General features: G+C 37.6%; 1 long non-coding RNA gene across 1 annotated transcript; it reads left to right on the top strand.

The window, feature by feature from the left end:
- Window positions 1-1,269: 1,269 nt before the first annotated feature.
- Window positions 1,270-4,392, top strand: LOC118477414. The gene is made up of 2 exons (XR_004858360.1): window positions 1,270-1,406; window positions 4,359-4,392. It is a non-coding gene; the product is annotated as an uncharacterized LOC118477414 (long non-coding RNA).
- The last annotated feature ends 423 nt before the right edge of the window (window positions 4,393-4,815 follow it).

Below are 4,815 nucleotides of genomic sequence, written 5' to 3'. Positions count from 1 at the left end.
TATTATTACCAATCATAGTCATGTCACTTGTCCGAAAGAGTCACCTGTGCAAATAACGCATTTGGTTCCTGTTTGTTTTTTGTTTGTTTTTGTTTTTAATAGCTTTTTGTTTGTTGTTGTTTTGGGCTTTTTTCATTTGTTTATTTTTGGGGGAGGGGAATGGCTGTTTGTTCGTTTGCTTGCTTGCTTGCTTGCTTGCTTGCTTGCTTGCTTGCTTGCTTGTATATTGTCGTTTTGTTTTTGTCTTATTCGGTTTTGGGTTGTGGTTGTTTGTTGTTTTTTTATTTATGTTTTCGTTTTGTTTCATGTTTTTAAACAATATTACGACACTGTCCAACACGATCACCTATTTCTACTAGTAATGCGTGTGGCAAAAACCCGTTCAAATCGGTCCACAAATACATAAGGAATTGCGAAAGTAAAGTGCAGCATTCTGGAAGATCCGATTTTGCTGAGACCGGTCGAACATTACCATATTCCACTGTGTCTAGTGCAACATTAGCACGTTTTCCTAAGTCTATAATATTTGCACCAAGCGCGGTTCGTCCAGAAAGCACGGTCGTGTAGTGCCGCCCATTTTTAAAAGAATGTTCTGTTACGTAAAGCACCCGCAATGATGAAATAAAGAAGCCAGAAACAAATACTAACCAAATATTATTATCAGACAAAGGTCCTCGATTGCGCCGTAACTATCATTTCTGTGTCTGTAGCGCCGTGAAACATCGACTATGCCATGCCAAAGTCCATGCGCTTTATCTAAACATAATAGGATTTCCAGCAGTGGTAATCTGACCTATAAATCGCTCTTTGGGATAACCCAAGCGTTGACGACACTCGTAGCCAGTTAGGCGGTACATTGATATTAATAAGACGGCACATCTCAAATGCGGTCCTGTCGAATAGTGCCGAAACATAACCCACAGGTAGGCAGCCTAAAAATAAACGCAATAGACTGTACACTATTCTATGTCAAAATTATGTTAGCCCCGGAGCAATCCAGAAGAGTGCTCAAGTGAATTGTGATTAGTTCATTGTCTGTCTTGCCACTATTTTAAGGGACTCTGTGACCGTGAACCTGTGGGAGGCGAACGCGACCGTCCTATGAGTTATGCCTTTGAATGGGTTTGTAGTGGAGTGGTGAACGTTATTACTTGAGGGTTCAGTTCTAATGCAGGATGAACGAAATTGATGTTTAGTTAACGAATTTAGTTCTATAAATGAAAGCGACAAGTAAAAAGACTGCAAATAAAAGCACTGATGTATTTTGTTCTGTTTCAGTGCCGTCCTTGTCCTGAGCAGTGCCCGGAAGGACAGATTCGTCGGCGAGGCTCAGCATGTCGAGGTGATGGCGCTATCATTTGTTGTCTGGGGAACTACACCAAGAAATATGGCAACGCCAAGTGCTCGTAAGTAACCATAAATGGAATATTTTATATAGCGCTCATCTCCGATTAAAGTACACAAGCTCTGAGCGCTTTACAATACAACTGTAACATAAATCTTTGTGTTCTGACCAGAACAAAATCTCTCAAAATATTCATCTTATCAATTTAAAACAGAAATCAAAGGATTTCATCTCTCTTAAACTACTGGGCAAAGCATTCTAGATCTTGTGGCCTTGATATTCAAATGCCGTTTTCACCTATTGTTTTAAGTTTCATAGACTGTAAAAGAAATTTATTTTTGTCAACCGATGACCTTAACTTGCGAGTTGGAATGTAGATCATACCCTTATTCCCTTCCCTAATATTGCTGAGTTCGCTTAAACGGAACATTAAAGACTTCCAAGATAAATTAAGGTCCACCTTGACAGACAGCCCTGATTTTTTTTAAAATCCGAAAAGAAACACAGTAAGGAATGTTTCAATTGTTTTTGCTTCAAAAGTGTTAATGGGTTACCAATGCGTACGACAAAGCTTCCTAAAGTGGCAAAACCACCTCGTGCAGCACGGAAATCCTCGAGGAATTTTAGCCAAATTTGCTGGGGGGGGGGGGAGTTATCGGTTTGTGTGCGACACCACGGACATTCCTCTGTTAAAATATCTGGTGCACGTCATAAACGGCCGTACGGTCTCGAACTGTGCTCACTTTGGTGGCAATATAAGCCGCGGTTTGCGTAAAATCCAGTATCGCATCAACATGCCACCAAGACGGAAGCTGAGAGACTATGATTGTGCCAGTGCCAGAGCTATGGCATGGCTGCAGGGTAGAGTTGAAGCCCGAGAAATTGCGAAAAGAGCTTGCAGTGTCACACTTTGTCATTGTACGCCTGAGGCAGCGCCGTCAAGCCACTGGATCAGTCCAAGAAGACCACTCAGAGTGTTTGCAAGTGGTCCTTAACTTATGTTGAATTCTGTACATGTACATTGTATTTAATTCGAAAACAGCAGTAAACAGAAAAAAAGCAAAAGTCCCCGATTTTTTCTTTTTCCTTCTACATTATATCCCCCTCCTCCCACACAAGCGAATTGAACTCACTTCTTAAATCTGCGTGCAACATAACATACATGGTACAAGAAGTTAGCAACTGAAGAGAGGCTACTTTGTACATTTCGTGCTGTATGTGTGTGTGTGTTTGTGTGTGTCTGTGTGTGTTTGTCTGTGTATGTATGTGTGTGTTTGTGTGTGTGTCTGTGTGTTTGTCTGTGTGTGTCTGTGTGTTTGTGTGTGTGTGAGTACGGCTAGCCACTTCGAATTAAAAATAGCTTTTCAAAGCAGGTCAGGCTCGATTATGGAGTTCCACAGAGGTCTGTTCTTGGACCAGTGCTCTTTACACTATATACACAGCCCTTAGCAAGCATTTTACCAAATCATGGATTGAATTATCATTTTTATGCCGATGGTTCCCAAATGTATGTTAATAGCACCATTCAAGATCTGCCAAACATGATTTCTATCACTAAACAATGTTTTTATGAAATTAAAAAGTGGATGACAGTAAACAAATTGAAACTAAACGAAGAAAAGACAGACATCATTCTTATAAAAAAATCCACGATTAAATAAAGATCTGGAAAGTGTCAACTTTGATTTATATATGCACATGACATCTAGTAAAGAAGTTGTCAGGAATCTCGGTGTATATCACCACTTATCAATGGGCTCGTTTGTAGGATCTCTGTCCAAATCCCTTTATTTTCAGCTTAGAAGGATAGGCCTAGTTCGAAAGTACTTAAACGAAGAGACCACAAAAACACTGGTAACATCTCTTTTCCTATCTAGATTAGACTATTGTAACTCACTCCTAGCAGGTCTGAGCAACAAATATTTGAATCGTTTACAAGTAATTCAAAACAATGCCGCTAGACAGATAACAAGATCTAAAAAAACGAGACCATGTCACCCCATTATTAAAAGGACTGCATTGGCTCTCTGTAAAAGAAAGAATAATATTTAAAATCTGGGTCATGTGTTTCAAATGTGTAAATAAAACTGCTCCTTTTTATCTACAAGAACTTATCAGTATTTATAAGCCAGGGAGAAACCTAAGATCATCAAACGATAACACCCTACTTGTGACACCTGTAAAATCATTCTTTCTCATATCTTGGTTCATTTATGTGGAACAGATTACCCATGAAGCTAAACAAATAAAAACAATGATAGTTTCAAAAGACATCTTAAACATTTTCTGTTCCTACAGGCCTATCCTTCATAAGCTTTTAACGTTATTTTTCATTATAGTTGTTCTGTTCCTATGTCTGGATGAATATAGTCTGTGTATGTGTGTGTGTGTGTGTGTGTGTGTGTGTGTGTGTGTGTGTGTGTGTGTGTGTGTGTGTGTGTGTGTGTGTGTGTGTGTGTGTGTGTGCATTAATGTATATTGCATGAGAAGAAAGGAAGTAGTAAGAAAGGTTTTTGAAAAATGGGTGTTCCAATGTAAAGCGCATTGAGCTACTTTTTTGGAAATGTGCTATATAAATGTTATATATTATTATTATTATTATTAATATTATTATTATTATTATTATTATTATTATTATTATTATTATTATTATTATTATTGTTGTTATTGTTATTGTTACTATTGTTTTTACAGTTATTGTTATTGTTTTATTATTACTAATATTATTATTATTATTATTACTATTATTATTACTATTATTATTACTACAAATGTATTTTTATATTATTATTATTATTATCGTTATTAATATTAATATAATTGTTATAACTATTATTATGTCTTATATTATTATTATTATTATTATTATTATTATTATTATTATTATTATTATTATTAAGGTTAGCCTCAACAGGCAGGGCCGAAGCAGCCCAGATCCCAAATGAATTACATTTGTCATTGAAGACGTAAGACATAAAAACTTAATTTCTCGTGCATTTTTTTACTTTAACAGGTGGCTGAATGCGGAAAAAATTGGACAGCTATCAAGAAATGAAAAGGACGTTGCCTTCACCAAAGTGAAAGAATCCAAAAGTGAAAGGGAACCAGGGAAAAGAATCAGCAGGGTGTTTGGGGAGGACGTAGACCCGGGACAAAAATACCAGCCAGTCGTATATTTTGTTGTGGGTATTATATGTATTATAATCCTTTTACTTTTAGCTGTAGCAGGCCTTATCAGAGCGGCTGTAAAGGGAAGCCTCGCTCGCTTATGGGGAGATATTGTGAGATGCTGTCGCTCCCGTGCAAGACGGAATCGCAGGCAAGCCAGAAAAATACTCCGTCTTAGACAATTTCCGTTTTAGACATGGACATTGTGGGTGGTTGGCGGGTGCTCTGGTGTGGTTTGCTTCTTCTTTGCTATCAAACATCTATCCTCCTTATCTCTCCTCCTTCTTTTTTTGTTTCGGTTA

This window comes from Aplysia californica, unplaced genomic scaffold (assembly GCF_000002075.1).
Source record: "Aplysia californica isolate F4 #8 unplaced genomic scaffold, AplCal3.0 scaffold00087, whole genome shotgun sequence".
Lineage (NCBI taxonomy): Eukaryota > Metazoa > Mollusca > Gastropoda > Aplysiida > Aplysiidae > Aplysia > Aplysia californica.
Note: the sequence above shows the minus strand (reverse complement) of the source record. Positions and strands in the feature narration are given on the sequence as shown.